Here is a 23,089-nt window from a genome sequence, read left to right as displayed (position 1 = left end):
GTTTGATCAAGTCAGATTCAAACCACTCTGTGTGAGGAGCACTCGGAGTCCCCGATTCGTCATAGACTTAAACTTCCAAAACTTCTTTGTGTGTTTTGGTCTAACCGATTCATCCATTTTGGTAATACCGAGATCACTAAGTCGATCTAGGTTTTCAATCTCGGTGCAACCGATTTGAACTTTTCAGTCCCACCGAGTTGCAGTAACTGCTTGCAGTTATGCATCTCGGTGCAACCGAGTTGTTCCACTCGGTCACACCGAGAGGGTCAGGCTATATATATCCCCGGGCCAAAATTTGGAAAATTTTCCGAACCCCTTCGCCCGCGCTCAGCCTGCTCTGCCTCCCTGGGTCTCTAGATCGTCCTCCTCATCGCCAGCCGCCTCCCGCCGCTGGTTTCTGCCACCGTCAACGGAAATTGTCTCCGCCGTTGCCGCCGTAGTAGGTCCATCGCCGCACTTAGGGTATGGACTTGATCCTTGTGCTAATCCCCCTCCGATTCCTAGGACATTGTTTTGCCATGTATCTTGCCACGATTGAGATCACTCTATCCAGCGAAATCACTCCGTAGTTTAGTCGTGGATTGAAAATTTAGGGTTAGGTTTCCACCAAAATCATCTCGGACCAACCGAGTTGTTGAAATCGGTTCCACCGATTTGGCTAAGGCCATTGCACATGTGATTCTCGGTCTGACCGAGAATTGCAAATCGGTGTGACCGAGTTCAATACTTTGTGAAACCCTAGCAGTCTCGGTGCCACCGAACTGTGACTCGGTCTGACCGAGTTCACTAGTTTAGGTTCCAAAAGTTGCTTCGGTATCACTGAGTTTTCAAATCGGTAGATCCAAAATGCTTTCTGTGGAAAACTAAAACTAAGTTTTTGACTCATTCTTTTGCAAAAACCTCTGTACTTTGTGATGATCATCAAATCTACCTCATCTATAATCTATTCACAGGGTCTGCTGTCAGTGTTTGCATCATGTCAGATCAGGGTGACAGTCAGAACAAGTCTGAGGAGCAAGTTAGCATGAGTGAGGGCACTAGTCCCTCTAGCAGCTTTGATGAGGGAAGTAGGAGTACACCCAGCAACTTGCCTAAGGCAGCCACCAGGACCAGAAAGAAGAGAACCTCAGATTCTGAGGAAGAGGACTATGTGGCTGTTGAGGAAGAGTCCACCTCAAAGAGGAAAGGTCTGGAAAAGGAATATGTCACAACTGCTGCCACTAAGCCAGGAATGAAGAAAAAGGTTCCTGCTAAGAGAGTTCCCATGTCAAAAGCTAGAACATCCACTCAAGAGACTTTGGGATCTGCACCAAAGAACAGGTTGTGGCAGAGAAGAAAAGGAAGGAAAGGGTCAAGAAGACCACTGCTAGAGTGCTTGGCAGATCTTCAATAATGAGAGATTCTCAAGAAGAGGAAGAGGAAGAGGATGCAGCACCAGCACCCAAAGCTCAAAAGCTTATGTGAGATGCTATAAGGGCAGGGGCTGCTCCATCTAAGCCCAAAACTGCTCCTAAGACTGCTGCTCCAGCTCCAAAGCCAAAACCCAAGAGGAGCACCAGGAACATCCCTACTGAGGAGAAGAACAAGGCCCTCGTGCCTCAAGCTACTGAAGAAGAAGATGATTCTGTTGTGTTGAGGAAGTTGAAGCCCAAAATTCCAGATTACAATGATGCACACCCAGTGGCAGAGAATATGAAAATCAGGAAGGATTCAGGATTGAGGCTATGGAGAGAGTCTGATCCATATGACACCAGGAGAAGGACTGATGTGGACTACAGGTTCCATACAAAGGAACAGCAGGACTTCTATGAGACTATTTTACTTGACAAGAAGCCCATAGTGTGTGACATGAGATGGGTTGATTGGAAATTCGTTGAGGAAAATGAGGATCACTTCCCTGGTGTATATGACAGCTTCAAGGCATGTGGAGTCGATGAGTTTGTGGCTCAGAAGCTCACAAAGTGGAATGATGAGCTTATTATGCAGTTCTACTCCACAGCTCATTTCTACCCAGATGGAAGGATTGTCTGGATGTCTGAAGGTACTAGGTACCAGTCAACGGTTGAAGAATGGGCAAAATTGATCAATGCTCCTGAGGAGAATGAAGATGACTTGGATGTCGATGCCAAGAAGAAGAAGGATCACAACACCATGGCACATATGTACAAAGAGATCCCAGATGTTGCTCTTGAGACACACAAGTTTGGATCAGTACATTACCTTCTGTCAGGCTTGCCAACAATCAACTGGATCCTCAGGCACACTCTCTTGCCAAAGTCAGGTGATCACAAGATGATCAGAGGCCATGCAATTAACCCGCTTCACATATTTGATGTGCCTAAAAAGTTCAAAGTCATGAGCCTAATTGTGGAAACCATAAAGAGAACAGCTGCAGATCAGAAGCGAAGTTGTGGGTATGCCCCACAGATCCAGGAGCTAATCAACTCCAAGATGGGCACTGGCACATATCTCTTGGACAAGGAACATATGCCCATCTACCCATACTTTGAGGACAACACTATGGTGATGGATGAGAATGAACCATCTTCTATGCAAGCACAAGCAAAGAGGGAGAAGGCAAGGACTAAAAAGGCTACAAAGATGCCAACCATTGATGAGGCATCTCAGTATCTTCTGAAGAGCAAGCAAGATCAGCTTGGCTACTTGATTGCCTCCACTCTGAGGATTGAGAAGGGATTGGCCACCCTGACTCAAAACCAGGAGAGCTTGGAGAGGATCATGGAGCAGAAGTTCTATGATTTAGATGTGAAGGTCACTGAGATCTAGTCAGTTGTTGAGCAACTTCAGGATGAAGTGCAGGAGAAGAAGGGGAAGTATACCACTGATGCTTTTGCTAGAGTGCCCAGAGGACAGAGATCTGCTGCAGTGCCTGTTACAGACACTAGAGCAACTTCATCTGCACTAGCTACAACTTCAGTGCCACCAACTCCAGCACCCACTCCACCAGCTCCATCTACATCAACTGATGCCTTCGTCCTTGGAGTTTTATCTACACCACCACCTGAAGACCAAGCCTGAGAGTCGATCTAGCACTATGCATTTTATGAACTTTTTGGTAACTTGTTGCCAAAGGGGGAGAAAATGTATAGATCATAGGCTTCGAGAGAGAGTGTTGCTTTTTATTCTCTCTTATTGTTTGGTGGTTGAACTTTGTTTATTTGCTTGTTTGAGATACTTTATTCTTGTGTGTGATACTTGGATGATCATGTGTTTGATCATATGCTACCTTAATGCTTGTTGGATGACATTATCCTTTTATATCCCCATATGATCATTCACTTTGCTTGGTGATGAGTGCATGTATTTAAGTATTATCATTTTGAGCGCTCCACCAAGATGTATGTGACGTGGAAGAGTAACCCATGTTCCTAACTCATTGTGCATTTGCAGTCCAAAGCAAATCTTAAACTATGCACAAATTTAGGGGGAGCTCTTACTTTTCACATACTTCTCAAAGCAACAATGTTTTTCACTCTTATTATCACTTGTCGAAGCTTTGATCTATATGTTGTCATCAATTACCAAAAGGGGGGAGATTGAAAGTGCAACTATCCCTAGGTGGTTTTGGTAATTCCTAACAACATATAGCTCATTGAGCTAATGCTATTTCAAGATTAATATCTTAGGAAAGCTCAATGATTGGCATGGCATGGATGAGAAAAGTGGACCCCTCAAAATGCTAAGGACAAAAGGATTGGCTCAAGCTCAAAGATAAACTCTACATTTTCTATTTTAGTGATCCAAGGTCACATTGAGTCTATAGGAAAAGCCAATACTATCAAGGAGGGATGAGGTGTTGCTTAATGAGGCTCTTGCTCAAAATGCTTAGTGATATGCTCCAAAACCCTCAATTACTCTCTCACATCCACATATGACCTAAACCAAAAGTCAAACTCGGCCCCACCGATTCTTTCTATCCGGTGCCACCGAGTTCAAATGTTATTGCCACTGCCACAAACCCTAGGAAAATCTGTCTCACCGATTGGGATCTCGGTCTCATCGAGATGGGATTGTAATCTCTCTATTTCCCTTCGTAACTGAGGGAGTCCTAGATTAGGGGGTCTCCGGACAGCCGGGCTATATCCTTTGGCCAGACTGTTGGACTATGAAGATACAAGATTGAAGACTTCGTCTCGTGTCCGGAGGGGACTCTACTTGGCGTGGAAGGCAAGCTAGGCAGTACGGATATGGATATCTCCTCCTTTGTAACCGACCTTGTGTAACCCTAACCCTCTCCGGTGTCTATATAAACCGGAGGGTTTTAGTCCGTAGGACATAACAACAACATACAATCATACCATAGGCTAGCTTCTAGGGTTTAGCCTCTCTGATCTCGTGGTAGATCTACTCTTGTACTACCCATATCGTCAATATTAATCAAACAGGACGTAGGCTTTTACCTCCATCAAGAGGGCCCGAACCTGGGTAAAGCTTCATGTCCCCTGCCTCCTGTTACCATCTGCCTAGACACACAGTTGGGGACCCCCTACCCGAGATCCGCTGGTTTTGACACCGACATTAGTGCTTTCATTGAGAGTTCCTCTATGTCGTTGCTGTTAGGCTTGTTGGCTCCTACTATCATCGATAGCGATGCAGTCCAGGGTGAGACTTTCCTCCCCGGATAGATCTTTGTGTTCGGCGGCTTTGCACTGCGGACCAATTCGATTGGCCATCTGGAGCAGATTGAAAGCTACGCCCCTGGCCACCAGGTCAGGTTTGGGAGCTTAAACTAAATGGCCGACGTCCGCGGAGACTTGATCTTCGACGGATTCGAGCCTCTGCCTTGCGCGTCGTGCAGTCACGATGAGTACGATTTAGCTCTACCATCAGACAGTGTTCAGGAGATCGCACCGGCAGCCGCTCCGACCCTTAATTCGGAGCCAGTTGCGCCGTCCATGGATGGGTGAATGGACCCCACCACGGAGGCCTTACCCTCAACGGCGATCGAGCCGAACATCGACCTTACCTTGCACGAGAGCCGTATTGTTAAACTGCCAGATCTTTCTCCGGCCACGGACTCCGAAGCGCCTGCGCCCATTCCTATCGAATCCGATTGGGCGCCGATCATGGAGTTTACCTCCGCAGATATCTTTCAGCACTCACCCTTCGGCGACATACTGAACTCATTAAGGTCTCTCTCCTTGTCAGGAGGATCCTGGCCGAACTATGTCCGGCCGGACTGGGATGCAGACGACGAAGGAATTCGCGGCCCACCCACCACCCACTTAGTAGCCACTGTCGATGACTTAACTGACATGCTAGACTTCGACTCCGAAGACATCGACAGTATGGACGACGACACGGGAGAAGAAGAGGAACCACTGCCCACAGGGCACTGGACAGCCACCTCATCATACGATATATACATGGTGGATACACCCAAAGAAGGCAATGGCGACGAGACAGCAGAGGATGACCCCTCCAAGAAGCAACCCAAACGCCGACGTCAGCGGCGCCGCTCTAAGTCCCGCCAAAGCAAAAGTGGTGATACCGGCACAGGAGGTAATAACACTCCGGATAGTGCCGAAGACAATAATAACCCCCTCCAGCAAGAGTTAGAGCAGGAGGATGGAAGAGCCATCCCTCCTGAGAGAGCGGCAGATGGAGAAGCGGAGGATGATAATTACATGACCCCCTCCGAAGAGGAGGCAAGCCTCGGTGATGACGAATTCGCCGTGCCAGAGGATCCCGTCGAACAAGAGCACTCCAAGCGCCGGCTTATAGCCATGGCGAATAGCCTTAAGAAAAAGCAGCAGCAGCTTCAAGCTGATCAAGAACTGCTAGCTGACAGATGGACTGAAGTCCTTGTAGCCGAGGAATATAAACCTGAGCGCCCCTCCAAGAGTTACCCAAAATGCAGGTTGCTACCCCGACTGGAGGAAGAAGCGTATGACGTGGCTGATCGGCCACCTCGTGGCCGCGATAGAGAGGCATTTCAGCCAAAAACTCAGCCTGCACCCCGACGCCATTCAAATAAAAAGGCATGGGGAAATACGCCAAACCTGCGAGATGTATTGGAGGACAAAGCAAAACATGCAAGATCGATCTACGGATCATGAGGGCGCGCCACTATATGAGACGATAAACGTCATGCCGGATACAGTAAAAGTCAATCCGGCCGGGCCGAACACAGCGGGCAAGACCCGTTCGAGCTGCGTCGCAATATAGCCCAATACAGAGGCACCGCACACCCCCTATGCTTCACAGACGAAGTAATGGATCATCAAATCCCAGAGGGTTTCAAACCCATAAATATTGAATCATACGACGGCACAACAGATCCTGCGGTATCGATCGAGGATTTCCTCCTCCACATCCACATGGCCCGCGGCGATTACCTACACGCCATCAAATACCTCCCACTAAAGCTCAAAGGACCAGCGCGGCATTGGCTTAACAGCTTGCCAGCAGAGTCCATTAGATGTTGGGAAGATCTGGAAGCCACATTCCTCGACAACTTTCAGGGTACTTATGTGCGACCACGAGACGCCGATGACTTGAGCCACATAATTCAGCAGCCAGAAGAATCGGCCAGGCAATTCTGGACACGGTTCCTAACAAAGAAAAATCAAATCGTCGACTGTCCGGATGCAGAGGCCCTAGCAGCCTTCAAGCATAACATCCGCGACGAGTGGCTTACCCGGCACCTTGGACAGGAAAAGCCGAAATCTATGGCAGCCCTCACGACACTGATGACCCGCTTTTGTGCGGGAGAAGACAGCTGGCTGGTTCGCAGTAACAACATATCAAAAAACCATGGTACTTTGGATACCAAGGACGGCAATAGCAGGTCACGTCGTGACAAACATAAGCGCCGCATTAACAGCGATAATACTGAGGATACGGCAGTCAATGCCGGATTCAAAGGCTCTAAACCCGGTCAGCGGAAAAAGCCATTTAAAAGAAGCACTCCGGGCCCGTCCAGTTTGGACCGCATACTCGATCGCTCGTGTCAAATACACGGTACCCCTGACAAGCCAGCCAACCACACCAATAGGGAATGGTGGGTGTTCAAGCAGGCCGGCAAGTTAATTGCCAAAGATAAAGATAAGGGGCCACATAGCGATGACGAGGAAGAGCCCCGGCAGCCGAACTCCGGAGGACAGAAGAGGTTCCCCCCACAAGTGCGGACGGTGAACATGATATACGCAACACACATCCCCAAGAGGGAGCGGAAGCGTGCGCTCAGGGATGTATATGCGTTGGAGCCAGTCGCCCCAAAGTTCAACCCATGGTCCTCCTGTCCGATCACCTTCGATCGCAGGGACCACCCCACTAGTATCCGTCATGGCGGATTCGCCGCACTGGTCCTAGACCCAATCATTAAAGGATTTCACCTCACTCGAGTCCTTATGGATGGCGGCAGCAGCCTGAACCTGCTTTATCAGGACATAGTGTGCAAAATGGGTATAGACCCCTCAAGGATCAAACCCACAAAAACGACCTTTAAAGGCGTCATTCCAGGTGTAGAGGCCCATTGCACAGGCTCAATTACACTAGAAGTGGTCTTCGGATCCCCGGATAACTTCCGAAGCGAAGAATTAATCTTCGATATAGTCCCGTTCCGCAGTGGTTATCATGCACTGCTCGGGCGAACCGCATTTGTGAGATTCAATGCGGTAGCGCATTATGCATACCTCAAGCTCAAGATGCCAGGACCTTGTGGGGTTATTACAGTTAATGGAAACACAGAGCGCTCTCTCCGAACGGAGGAGCACACTGCGGCCCTCGCAGCAGAAGCGCAAAGCAACCTCTCAAGGAAATCCACCAGTTCGGCGTTCCAAGACCCAGACACCTTCAAGCGCACTCGGAGTAATCGGCAACTAGACCGCCTGGCACAATCTGAGCTCGCGTAGCAATGCGGCCCCCACCCCAGTCACAGCCAAACGGTGAAATCCGTGCCACCCGTACATAATTACGCATTAAAAATACCATGGGCACAGGTGGGGAGGGGGGCACAACTATGGCACGCTCCAAGACGCGGCCTAAACCTCACTAGGGGCTTCCCGCCTTGTTATTTTTCTCTTTCAGGACTTTAATCTCTCAAAACCTTGTCCGGCAGCATGATTGCCGAACACATGATGCAGCAACCAAGAGAAGCAGAAAGCTACGTCACACCACAGAACTCCCAGGTGGATTACGATAACGAGTGAAATATTTGTTTTAATACTATTTATCAGCTTGCCCTTGGAAGGGACATAGTCCTACTTTTTGCTTATCGCACTATCTGTATCATTTTGCTTTAAACGCACCTTTTTGCATAAACAATGCATAGCATTAAGACTATTATTGCACTCTCCTTTTTTTATATATGTGTGTTCATTAATGATGCCTTGCAGCCGTACACTTTGGTTCGGCCAATACTCCAGGGGCTTAAGTACCCCACAATATGGTGTGAGAAGTGCGAACACTTTCACAAGTGCGGCACCCCGAACTTATAGCATTATATGCATCAGCTCCGAATCATGTCTTTGGTCAAATGTTGGGTTTGCCCGGCTCCTATGTTTTGGTACCTTACGTTCCGCTCTATCGGCTAAGGTAGCGCTAGGAGAACTACTGCGATTGTGCCCCGGTTCTGCTAGGCTAAGCACCTCAGTAGAGAAAGCTAAAAATGACTGTCATGATAAGGCGAGAGACTGGTCGCTGTTCGGCGAGGTTTCGAGTCCCTAAACACTTATGCCGCTTAGAGCGAGGAGCCGGTCCTGTCCGGCTTAAAGGTGTGTATCGCGCCCCGAATTCGGCCTTCCGAATACCAGGGGCTTCGCCAAAATTTAAAATTGTAGAATTCTATGGCTAAGTGAGAGTGATAAAGCATTATTAGTCTGGTTGCCTTATTCGCTGTGCTGAGCACCTCCCTCGAAGGACCCAACAATGGGAACAAGAGTGCTCAAGTTTATCCCGAACACCCCAACACTCGCGGCATGGGGGCAGAAGCCGTGGACTAGCCATCTCTTAGATTGGATAAATAGCCAAACAGAAGGTAATATTTTAAATTCAAACAAGCGTTGCATAGCGCATATGAAACAAGTTTTCATCATACGGGATCACACAAGCAAGTTTACTCAAATATTACATCTTTTGAACATTCGTCCGCTACAAGATGGGCACCCTTCAGGGCACCCTCATAATAAATTTCGGGGGTGCAATGCTCCTTGCCCTGCGGCAGTCCTTCCTTGATCAGCTTCACGGTGTCTAGCTTGGCCCACTGCACCTTCACACGGGCGAAAGCCCGGCGTGCACCTTTGATGCAGACAGACCGTTTGACGACTTCCAGCCTTGGGCAGGCATCTACAAGCCGCCTAACCAGCCTGAAGTAGCTGTTCGGAAGGACGTCGCCAGGCCACAGTCGGACTATAAAGCCCTTCATGGCCTGTTCGGCCGCCTTGTGTAGCTCGACCAGCTGCTTCAGCTGGTCGCTCATAGGCACCGGGTGTTCGGTCCCAGTATACTGAGACCAGAACAGCTGCTCTGTTGAGCTTCCCTCCTCGGCCTGGTAAAACTGTGCGGCATCCGACACGCTGCGGGGCAAATCTGGGAATGCTCCTGGAGAGCTCCGGATTCGGGTAAGTAATAGGTAATTTACTTTCACATGCTTGCTTTGCATATAGAATGCCTTACCCGCCGCTATTTTCTTTATAGCGTCAATCTCCTGAAGGGCCTTTTGGGCTTCGGCCTTGGCACTCTTTGCGCTCTCGAGGGCTGCGACAAGCTCAGACTCTCGTGTCTTCGAGTCAAGCTCCAACGCCTCATGCTTCGCCACGAGAGCCTGGAGCTCTTGCTGCACCTCGCCCACCCGAGCCTCTTGCCTTTCCCGCTCGGTGCACTCCTTGGCCGCTTTATCTTCGGCCTTGGACAGCGCTTGCTTTAGGGTCGCCACTTCGGTCGTGGCCCCTGGCAAATATACGATGATCCTGTCATTTCGCAATCGCGTTTTCTTTTATATGTACATATCTATAGACAGGGTATTACTTACCCTTGTTCTCCTCGAGCTGCCTCTTGGCAAGGCCGAGCACTTTCTTGGACCCCTCGAGGTCCTGCTTCAGTGTGGCGACCTCCGCAGTCAGTGCGGCCGAGGCCAGCAGCGAAGCCTGCATACGCATATTGACATACTTATATTAGACTCCTGTGATATTATTTGATCCTCTGTTCAGCTTTTCTTTGTGAACACCGAACAGAGCATTAGGGGCTACTGTCTATGCGGTAATATTTTTCCTATATTTTAAACACTTACCTCAAAGCCTGTTAGAAGGCTGGCACAGGCTTCAGTCAGTCCGCTCCTGGCGGACTGAACCTTCTGGACCACCGCACTCATAATAGTACGGTGCTCCTCGTCGATGGAAGCACTGCGAAGCGTTTCCAGCAGATTGCCCGGCGCCTCTAGATGTACAGAGGTCACCGGCACAGGCGTCTTGCCCCTCTTGGAAGGAGGCCGCCTGCCCGAGTCCGGAACCACTGGAGGATCCGGCGCGGTGTTCGGCTGAGGGCCGAACTCGGAGCCTTCAGGGGCCTTGTCCCCTCTGCTCCCGGAGTCCAGAAGTTCGCCTTGAGGCACCTCCGGGACTGTCTCCCCTCAACCCGGTGCCTCTTGAGACAATACCTCTGCGTCATCCGCAGGGCAAGGGGAGGTGGCGGTCGGAAGTGGATCGCTATCCATATCCATCGAGCCTAGGAAGCCGTCCAATGATACATCGATACTGGCTCATGGCGGCCTGCATAATCATGTTCGGCGTTAGGGAAAGCAGTGCAACAAAGGAATGCTATGAGTTACTCTGGTATCCGAATACTTACAATCTCCCCAGGGGCTTGGCCCTGGGCAACCACTCGTCTTCGCCTTCGTCGGCGGCGGTGGAACTGTCCGGAAGGAGAGTCCTTCCCTTCTTGGACCCTTCGCCTCCCCCCCCCAGTTGGGGTGGCCTTCCTTTTCTTGTCTCCCCCAACTGAAGGGGGAGCATCTTCTTCTTCCTCCTCGTCTTCGGGGGAGGAGTGTGCCGCAGAGTCATCGGACAATGAGTCCGATAACACCTGGCGTCGGGAACTCTTTCGGGTTCCCTTGGCCTTGTTGGTCTTCTCTGGCACCTTGTAAGGAGCCGGAGTCAGCATCTCCGTCAGGAGAGCGTTTGCTGGGCCTTCGGGCAAGGGAGCCGGACAGTCGATCTGTCTGGCCGTTTCCTGCCAGTCCTGTCAAAGGAACGGGAGCTTAGATCCCGCATAGAGTCAAACTATGAAAAATAAGTATCCTGTAAGAGGTAAAACAGCTTACCGTGCTGGCTTGGCGCTTCGCGCAGAATCCATGATCCTCGGTAGTAGGAGGAGGAACCTCGGCACCCTTGAATAGCACCTTCCAGGCATCCTCGTGTGTTGTATCGAAGAGCCTGTTCAGAGTTTGGTGCTGGGCCGGGTCGAACTCCCACAAGTTGAAGGCCCGTTGTTGACACGGGAGGATCCGGTGGATGAGCATGACCTGGAGTACGTTGACAAGTTTGAGCTTCTTGTTCACCATGTTTTGAATACATGTTTGGAGTCCGGTCAGCTCTCCCGAACTACCCCAGGATAGGCCCTTCTCTTTCCAGGAGGTTAGCCGCATGGGGATGCCAGATTGGAACTCGGGGGCCGCTGCCCATGCAGGGTCACGTGGCGCGGTGATGTAGAACCACCCCGATTGCCACCCCTTTATGGTCTCCACGAAGGAGCCCTCGGGCCATGTAACGTTGGGCATCTTGCCCACCATGGCGCCTCCGCACTCCGCCTGGCGGCCGCCCACTACCTTCGGCTTGACATTGAAGGTCTTCAGCCATAAGCCGAAGTGGGGCTTGATGCGGAGGAAGGCCTCGCACACGACGATAAACGCCGAGATGTTGAGGATGAAGTTCGTGGCCAGATTGCGGAAATCCAGGCCGTAGTAGAACATGAGCCCCCGGACGAATGGGTGGAGAGGGAATCCCAGTCCGCGGAGGAAATGGGTAAGGAACACTACCCTCTCATGGGGCCTGGGGTGGGGATGAGCTGCCCCTCATCTGGGAGCCGGTGCGCGATGTCGTCGGGCAGGTATCCGGCTCTCCTCAGCTTCTGGATGTGTCCCTCCGTGACGGAGGAGACCATCCACCTGCCTCCCACTCCGGACATGATTGGAGAAGGTCGAGGTGGGAAATGTGGACTTGGGTGCTAGAGCTCGAGTGTGCGAAAATGGATGAGCTTAGGAGGAAGAAGGCGTGGATGAAAAGGTGAATCCTTATCCCTTTATATGGGCGGACGAAACTATGCGCCCCCATTGGCCTGGTAAAACTCGCTTGTCCCCCAAGCGCCGTAATCGATGGCGCGGTTGGGTTACCCACGCCCGTATTGATGAGAATCCCGTAATAAGGGGAGCACGATCTCTGCTTTGACAAGACGTGTCAAAAAACTGCCTCGCATTATGTGCGGGGCTAGTCAAAGGAAACGGTTCGAATAATCACCGGGCCATGACATAATGTCGTGTTGCCAAGACATGTCAGTAGATTGGATTTGTGGAAATATTATTCTCTCTACGGTGGAATGTGGAACTTATTTTGCAGGGTCGGACATATCCTTGTATTTAAATTCTTCCGTGGTGTATTCGGAGGAGGAACCCACCTTGCAATGCCGAAGACAATACTGTGCGTCGGACTCATTGTCATTGAAGCCTGGTTCAGGGGCTACTGAGGGAGTCCTCGATTAGGGGGTCTCCGTACAGCCGGACTATATCCTTTGGCCGGACTGCTGGACTATGAAGATACAAGATTGAAGACTTCGTCTCGTGTCCGGAGGGGACTCTACTTGGCGTGGAAGGCAAGCTAGGCAGTACGGATATGGATATCTCCTCCTTTGTAACCGACCTTGTGTAACCCTAACCCTCTCCGGTGTCTATATAAACCGGAGGGTTTTAGTTCGTAGGACATAACAACAACATACAATCATACCATAGGCTAGCTTCTAGGGTTTAGCCTCTCTGATCTCGTGGTAAATCTACTCTTGTACTACCCATATCATCAATATTAATCAAGCAGGACGTAGGGTTTTACCTCCATCAAGAGGGCCCCGACCTGGGTAAAGCTTCACGTCCCCTGCCTCCTGTTACCATCTGCCTAGACGCACAGTTCGGGACCCCCTACCCAAGATCCGCCGGTTTTGACACCGACAGTAACATTTCGGTCCCACCGAGATGAGCGATCGGTCCCACCGAGATTGCAATGTAAACTCTTTGTTTCCCTTTTGTAACATTTCGGTCCCACCGAGTTTACCTGACCAACTCTCTGTTAGCTTATTACCAAAATCGGTCTCACTGAGTTTGTGTAATCGGTCTCACTGAGATTACGTTATGCCCTAACCCTAACCATATCGGTCCTACCGAGTTGCATGTCGGTCCCACCGAAACTCCTAACAGTCACTAGCTTTGCTGAATTGGTCCGACCAAGTTTATTAATTCGGTCCCACCGAGATTGGCAAGTTGTGTGTAACGGTTAGATTTTGTGTGGAGGCTATATATACCCCTCCACCTCCTCTTCATTCGTGGAGAGAGCCATCAGAACAAACCTACACTTCCAACTTACTTTTTCTGAGAGAGAACCACCTACACTTGTGTTGAGGCCAAGATATTCCATTCTTATCATATGAATCTTGATCTCTAGCCTTCCCCAAGTTGCTTTCCACTCAAATCCTCTTTCCACCAAATCCATATCCTGTGAGAGAGAGTTGAGTGTTGGGGAGACTATCATTTGAAGCACAAGAGCAAGGAGTTCATAATCAACACACCATTTGTTACTTCTTGGAGAGTGGTGTCTCCTAGATTGGCTAGGTGTCACTTGGGAGCCTCCGACAAGATTGTGGAGTTGAACCAAGGAGTTTTTAAGGGCAAGGAGATCGCCTACTTCGTGAAGATCTAGCGCTACTGAGGCAAGTCCTTCGTGGGCGACGGCCATGGTGGGATAGACAAGGTTGCTTCTTCATGGACCCTTTGTGGGTGGAGCCCTCCGTGGACTCACGCAGCCGTTACCCTTCATGGGTTGAAGTCTCCATCAACGTGGATGTACGATAGCACCACCTATTGGAACCATGACAAAAACATCCATGTCTCCTATTGCGTTTGAATCCTCCAAACACTTCCCTTTACATTCTTGCAAGTTGCATGCTTTACTTTTCGCTGCTCATATACTCTTTGCATGCTTGCTTGAATTGTGTTAAGATTGCTTGACTTGTCCAAAGTTGCTAAAATCTGCCAAGAACTAAAATTGGGAAAAGGATAAGTTTTTATTTGGTCAAGTAGTCTAATCACCCCCCCCCCCTCTAGACATACTTTCGATCCTAGACATTCACATATACTTATCAGAAATGTTGTAGTGCTCCCACTCACTTTCTTGTAAATACAGGCTTCACTGCAAGTCTGTATAAAACCATATGCTTTCATCACTTTATCAAAGCATATATTCCAACTCCGAGATGCTTGCACCAGTCGATAGATGGATTGCTGGAGCTTGCTCACTTTGTTAGCACCTTTAGGATCGACAAAACCTTCTGGTTGCATCATATATAACTCTTCTTTAAGAAATCCATTAAGGAATGCAGTTTTGACATCCATTTGCCAGATTGCATAAAATGTGGCAACTACTAATTGATTCGGACAGACTTATAAGCATCGATACGAGTGTGAAAAATTCATCATAGTCAACACCTTGAACTTGTCAAAAACATTTGGCGACAATTCGAGCTTTGTAGATAGTAACACTACTATCAGCGTCCATCTTCCTCTTGAAGATCCATTTATTCTCAATGACTCACCGATCATCGGGTAAGTCAATCAAAGTCCATACTTTGTTCTCATACATGGATCCCATCTCAGATTTCATGGCCTCAAGCCATTTTGCGGATGGGCTCATCATCGCTTCCTTATAGTTCGTAGGTTCGTCATGGCCAAGTAACATTACTTCTAGAACAGGATTACCGTACCACTCTGGTGTGGACCGTACTCTGGTTGACCTACGAGGTTCGGTAGCAACTTGATCTGAAGTTTCATGATTATCATCATTAGCTTCCTCACTAATTGGTGTAGGAATCACTAGAACTAATTTCTGTGATGAACTACTTTCCAATTCGGGAGAAGGTACAATTACCTCATCAAGTTCTACTTTCCTCCCACTCACTTCTTTCGAGAGAAACTCCTTCTCTAGAAGGATCCATTCTTAGCAACGAATATCTTCCCTTTGGATCTTTGATAGAAGGTGTACCCAACAGTCTCCTTTGGGTATCCTATGAAGACACATTTCTCCGATTTGGGTTCGAGCTTATCAGGTTGAAGCTTTTTCACATAAGCATCGCAGCTCCAAACTTTAAGAAACAACAACTTAGGTTTCTTGCCAAACCACAGTTCATATGGTGTCGTCTCAACAGATTTAGATGGTGCCCTATTTAACGTGAATGCAGCCATCTCTAAATCATAACCCCAAAACGATAGCGGTAAATCGGTAAGAGACATCATAGATCGCACCATATCTAATAAAGTATGGTTATGACATTCGGACACACCATTATGCTATGGTGTTCCAGGTGGCGTGAGTTGCGAAACTATTCCACATTGTTTCAAATGAAGACCAAACTCATAACTCAAATATTCACCTCCACGATCAGATCGTAGAAACTTTATTTTCTTGTTACGATGATTTTGCACTTCACTGTGAAATTCTTTGAACTTTTCAAATGTATCAGACTTATGTTCCATTAAATAGATATACCCATATCTGCTCTTTCAGACTATGTCCCACTCACTTCTTTCGAGAGAAACTCCTTCTATAGAAAGGATCCATTCTTAGCAACTAATATCTTGCCTTCGGATCTGTGATAGAAGGTGTACCCAATAGTTATTTTTGGGTATCCTATGAAGACACACTTCTCCGATTCGGGTTTGAGCTTATCAGAATGAAACTTTTTCACATAAGCATCGCAACCCCAAACTTTAAGAAATGACAACTTAGGTTTCTTGCTAAACCACAGTTCATACACTGTCATCTCAATGGATTTAGATGGTGCCCTATTTAACGTGAATGCAGCTATCTCTAATGCATAACCCCAAAACGATAGTGGTAAATCGGTAAGAGACATCATAGATCGCACCATATCCAATAAAGTGTGATTACAACATTCAGACACACCATTATGCTGTGGTGTTTCGGGTGGCGTGAGTTGCGAAACTATTTCACATTGTTTCAAATGAAGACCAAACTTGTAACTCAAATATTTTCCTCCGCGATCAGATCATAGAAACTTTATTTTCTTGTTATGATGATTTTCCACTTCACTCTAAAATTCTTTGAACTTTTCAAATGTTTTATACTTATGTTTCATTAAGTAGATATACCCATATCTGCTCAAATCATCTGTGAAGGTCAGAAAATAACGATAGCTGCCATGAGCCTCAATGTTCATTGGACCACATACATCAGTATGTATGATTTCCAATAACTCTATTTCTCGCTCCATTGTTCCGGAGCACGGAGTTTTAGTCATCTTGCCCATGAGGCATGGTTCTCAAGTACCAAGTGATTCATAATCAAGTGATTCCAGAAGTCCATCAGAATGGAGTTTCTTTATGCACTTTACACCAATATGACCTAAACGGCAGTGCCGCAAATAAGTTGCACTATCATAATCAACTCTGCATCTTTTGGCTTCAATATTATGAATATGTGTATCACTACGATCGAGATTCAATAAACCATTCACCTTGGGTGTATGACCTTAGAAGGTTTTATTCATGTAAACAGAATAACAATTATTCTTTATCTTAAATGAATAAACGTATTGCAATAAACATGATCTAATAATATTATGCTCAACGCAAACACCAAATAACATTTATTTAGGTTCAACACTAATCCCAAAGGTAAAGGGAGTGTGCGATGGTGATCTTATCAATCTTGGAATCACTTCCAACTCACATCATCACTTCACCCTTAACTAGTCTCTGTTTATTTTGCATCTCCCGTTTCGAGTTACTACTCTTAGCAACTGAACCAGTATCAAATACCGAGGGGTTGCTATAAACACTAGTAAAGTACACATCAATAACATGTATATCAAATATACCTTTGTTCACTTTGCCATCCTTCTTATCCGCCAAGTATCTAGGGCAGTTCCATTTCCAGTGACCATTTCCTTTGCACTAGAAGCACTCAGTTTCAGGCTTGGGTCTAGCTTTGGGCTTCTTCATGGGAGTGGCAGCTTGCTTGCCATTCTTCTTGAAGTTCCCTTTCTTTCCCTTTCCCTTTTACTTGAAACTAGTGGTCTTGTCAACCATCAACACTTGATGCTTTTCTTAATTTCTACCTTCGCTAATTCCAGCATCGCAAATAGCTCGGGAATCGTTTATGCCATCCCTTACATATTATAGTTCAACACGAAGTTCCAATAACTTGGAGATAGTGACTAGAGAACTCTGTCAATCTCTATCTTATCTGGAAGATTAACTCCCACTTGATTCAAGCGATTGTAGTAGTCGGACATTCTGAGCACATGCTCACTGGTTGAGCTATTCTCCTCCATCTTGTAGGCAAAACACTTGTCAGAGGCCTCATACCTCTCGACTCGGGCATAGTCTGAAATACAAATTTCAGCTCTTGGAACATCTTATATGCTCCGTGGCATTCAAAACGTTTTTGAAGTCCCGGTTCTAAGCCGTAAAGCATGGTGCACTAAACTATCAAGTAGTCATCATACGGAGCTTTGCCAAACGTTCATAACATCTGCATCTGCTCCTGCAATAGGCCCGTCACCTAGTGGTGCTTCAAGGACATGATTCTTCTGTGCAGCAATGAGGATAATCCTCAAGTTACGGACCCAGTCCGTGTAGTTGCTACAATCACCTTTCAACTTAGCTTTCTCTAGGAACGCATTAAAATTCAACGGAACAAAAGCACGGGCCATCTATCTACAACAACATAGACATGCAAAATACTAGCAGGTACTAAGTTCATGATAAACTAAAGTTCAATTAATAAATTACTTAAGAACTCCCACTTAGATAGACATCTCTCTAATCATCTAAGTGATCACGTGATCCATATCAACTAAACCATGTCCGATCATCACGTGAGATGGAGCAGTTTTCAATGGTGAACATCACTATGTTGATCATATCTACTATATGATTCACGCTCGACCTTTTGGTCTCAGTGTTCCGAGGCCCTATCTCCATATGCTAGGCTCGTCAAGTTTAACAAGAGTATGCCACGTCTGCAAAACTGGCTTGCACCCGTTGTATGTGAACGTAGAGCTTATCACACATGATCATCACGTGGTGTCTCGGCACGATGAACTGTAGCAATGGAGCATACTCAGGGAGAACACTTATACCTTGAAATTTAGTGAGAAATCATCTTATAATGCTACCGCCGAACTAAGCAAAATAATATGCATAAAGGATAAACATCACATGCAATCAATATAAGTGATATCATATGGCCATCATCATCTTGTGCCTTTGATCTCCATCTCCAAAGCATCGTCATGATCACCATCGTCACCGGCTTGAAACCTTGATCTCCATCATAGCATCGTTGTCGTCTCGCCAACTATTGCTTCTACGACTATCGCTACCACTTAGTGATGAAGTAAAGCAATTACATGGTGATTGCATTTCATACAATAAAGCGACAACCATATGGCTCCTGCCAGTTGTCGATAACTGTGTTACAAAACATGATCATCTCATACAATAAAATTTAGCATCGTGTCTTGACCATATCACACCACAACATGCCCTGCAAAAACAAGTTAGACGTCCTCTACTTTGTTGTTGCATGTTTTACGTGGCTGCTACGGGCCGAGCAAGAATCATTCCTACCTACTCATCAAAAACCACACACGGTATAGTGATTGCTTTTTGATCTTTAGAAAGAACCCTGTTCATTGAATCCGATTCAACTAAAGCTGGAGAAACATACACCCACTAGCCACCTGTGTGCGAAGCACGTCGGTAGAACTAGTCTCGCGTAAGCGTACGCGTAATGTCAGTATGGGCCGCTTCATCCAACAATGCCGCTGAATCAAGAATCAACTAGCGATGGCAAGCAATACGTATATACCCATGCCCACAACTCTTTTGTGTTCTACTCGTGCATATAACATCTACGCATAAACCTGTCTCGGATTCCACTGTTGGGGAACGCAGTAATTTAAAAAAAAATCCTACGCACACGCAAGATCATGGTGATGCATAGCAAGAAGAGGGGAGAGTATCGTCTATGTACCCTCATAGACCGTAAGCGAAAGCCTTATGACAATGTGGTTTATGTAGTCGTACGTCTTCACGATCGACCGATCTAGCACCGAAGGTACGACACCTCTGCGATCTGCACACGTTCAGCTCGGTGACGTCCCGTGAACTCACGATCCAGTAGAGCTTCGAGGGAGAGCTTCGTCAGCATGATGGCGTGATGAAGGTCATGATGTTGCTACCGGAACAGGGCTTCGCCTAAGCATCGCTACGATATTACCGAGGTGGATTATGGTGGAGGGGGAACTGCACACGGCTAAAGATCGATGATCAACTTGTGTGTCTATGGGGTGCCCCCTCCCCCGTATATAAAGGAGTGGAGGAGGGGGAGGGGTCGGCCTCCTAGGCGCGCCCTAAGGGGAGTCCTACTCCAACCGGGAGTAGGATTGCCCCCTTGCCTTGTTGGATTTAGGAGAGAAGGAAGGAGGAGGGACGAGGAAGGAAAGGGGGGCCGGCCCCCCTCCCAATTCGGATTGGGATTAGGGGGCGCACCCTCCTTTTCTCCTTTCCCATCTCTCCCATTAAGGCCCATATACCTCCCGGGGGGCTCCGGTAACCTCCCGTTGCTCCGGTATACTCCTGTTTTCACCCGGAACCATTCCGATGTCCAAATATAGGCTTCGAATATATTAATCTTTATGTCTCGACCTTTTCGAGACTCCTCGTTATGTCCTTGATCAAATCCGGGACTACCGGGAGTAGGATTCCCCCCTTGCCTTGTTGGATTTAGGAGAGAAGGAAGGAGGAGGGAGGAGGAAGGAAAGGGGGGGCCGGCCCACCTCCCAATTCGGATTGGGCTTCAAGGGGAGCCCCATCCTTAGCTCCTTTCCCCTCTCTCCTATTAAGGCCCAATAAGGCCCATATACCTCCTGGGGGGTTTCGGTAACCTCCCGGTGCTCCGGTATACTCCCGTTTTCACCCGGAACCATTCCGATGTCCAAACATAGGCTTCCAATATATCGATCTTTACATCTCGACCATTTCGAGACTCCTCGTTATGTCCGTGATCAAATCCGGGACTTCGAACTACCTTCGGTACATCAAAACACATAAACTCGTAATATCGATCGTCACCGAACGTTAAGCGTGTGGACCCTACGGGTTCGAGAACCATGTAGACATGACCGAGACATGTCTCCGATCAATAACCAATAGCGGAACCTGGATGCTCATATTGGTTCCTACATATTCTACGAAGATCTTTATCGGTCAAATCGCATAACGATATACGTTGTTTCCTTTGTCATCGGTATGTTACTTGCCCGAGATTCAATCGTCGGTATCTCAATAACTAGTTCAATCTCGTTAATGGCAAGTCTCTTTACTCGTTCCGTAATGCTACATCCCGTAACTAACTCATTAGCTACATTGCTTGCGAGGCTTATTGTGATGTACGTTATCGAGAGGGCCCAGAGATACCTCTCCGACAATCGGAGTGACAAATCCCAATCTTGATCCATGCCATCTCAACAAACACCATCGGAGACACCTGTAGAGCACCATTATAATCACCCAGTTACACTGTGACGTTTGGTAGCACACAAAGTGTTCCTCCGGTATTCGGGAGTTGCATGATCTCATAGTCATAGGAACATGTATAGTTATGGAGAAAGCAATAGCAACAAACTAAACGGTCATCGTGCTGAGCTAACGGATGGGTCAAGTCAATCACATCATTCTCTAATGATGTGATCCCATTAATCAAATGACAACTCGTGTCTATGGTTAGGAAACATAACCATCATCGATTCAACGAGCTAGTCAAGTAGAGGCAAACTAGTGACACTCTGTTCGTCTATGTATTCACACATGTACTAAGTTTCCGGTTAATACAATTCTAGCATGAATAATAAACATTTATCATGATATAAGGAAATATAAATAACAACTTTATTATTGCCTCTAGGGCATATTTCCGGTGAGATTGAACTTTGAATATTTTCATAAACGTACTGTGTGTGCCAGCATGATCTTGGGATGGTATAGCTACACAGAGACTTGAGCAATTTCGGGTCGGGTCGCTACAATACTCTCCCCTCTCGTTGCTATGCATCACCATGATCTTGCATGTGCATAGGATTTTTTTTGAAATTACTGCGTTCCCCAACATGGGGGAGGTGCCCTGGTCTCGTATCACCATCACACTTCTATCTTTACTGTTTTCTTAGTTCGATCCTTTTGATGATATCTTGATCTAGTAGAATAAAGTTTAGTATGTTCTAGCTTTGAGTTTTTAGTATTGATCCTTACTATGTAACCTAGTCCGTGAGCTATATATAATAAAGATTAGTTTTGAGTCAAGGGATTTGCTATCTTGCTATGATCTTGAGGGAATAAAAGAAAGAATAAAAATAAATAAAGAGATCATATTGATCTTATGGAGAGTAATGACTTCACATATAAAGAGTATGATGAATAAAAGTTGTTGAGAGTTGACAAACATAGTTTTGGTCATCGTTGTAATTAATAGGAAGTAATAAAGAAAGAGAGGTTTTCACATATAAATATACTATCTTGGACATATTTTATGATTGTGAGCACTCATTAAAATATGACATGCTAAAAAGTTGATGTTGGACAAGGAAGACAATGTAATGGGTTATGTTTTCTTACATCTGAAATAAATTATATTGTCATGGATCATCCAACATGTTGAGCTTTCCTTTCCCCCTCATGCTAGCCAAATTCTTTGCACCAAGTAGAGATACTACTTGTGCTTCCAAATATCCTTAAACCTAGTTTTGCCATGAGAGTCCATCATATCTGCCTATGGATTGAGTAAGATCCTTCAAGTAAGGTGTCATTGTTGCAAGCAATAAAAATTTCTCTCTAAATATGTATGATATATTAGTGTGGAGAAAATAAGCTTTATACGATCTTGTGATGTGGAAGAAATAAATATGACGGACTGCATAATAAAGGTCCATATCACAAGTGGCAATATAAAGTGACGTTCTTTTGCATTAAGATTTCGTGCATCCAACCATAAAACACATGACAACCTTTGTTTCCCTCTGCGAAGGGCCTATCTTTTACTTTTGTCTTATACTTTATACAATAGTCATGGTGATCTTCACCTTTCCATTTAAAATTTTATCCTTTGGCAAGCACTGTGTTGGAAAGATCCTGATATATATAGCTAATTGGATGTGGGTTTTCATAAACTATTATTGTTGACATTACCCTTGAGGTAAAAGGTTGGGAGGCGAAACTATAAGCCCCTATGTTTCTCCGTGTCCGATTAAATCTTCATACCCATAAGTATTGCGTGAGTGTTAGCAATTGTGAAAGACTAAATGATAGTTGAGTAGGAGGAATTGCTGAAAAGCTCTTATATTGACTCTTTTCGATGTTATGATAAAATGCAATTACTTCAATGACTGATATTAGAGTTTGCTAGCTTTCAATGAAGTTTCTGATTCATACTTTACATTGTGAATAGATTGTTACTTTAGCATAAGAAATCATATGACAATATATATATATATATATATATATATGTGTTGTTGTTGTTCTAAGAATGATCATGACGCCCTCATGTTCGTATTTTATTTTATTGACACCTCTTTATCTAAACATGTGGACATATTTTTCGATATCGGCTTCCGCTTGAGGACAAGCGAGGTCTAAGCTTGGGGGAGTTGATACGTCCATTTTGCATCATGCTTTTATATCGATATTTATTGCATTATGGGCTGTTATTACACATTATGTCACAATACTTATGCCTTTTCTCTCTTATTTTACAAGGTTTACAAGAAGAGGGGGAATGCTGGTAGCTGGAATTCT

This window comes from Triticum urartu, chromosome 7A, assembly GCF_056163025.1.
Source record: "Triticum urartu cultivar PI428250 chromosome 7A, HENAU_Tu73, whole genome shotgun sequence".
In the NCBI taxonomy this organism is placed as follows: domain Eukaryota; kingdom Viridiplantae; phylum Streptophyta; class Magnoliopsida; order Poales; family Poaceae; genus Triticum; species Triticum urartu.
The sequence above is the reverse complement of the archived record's forward strand: the minus strand, read 5'-3'. Positions refer to the sequence as shown.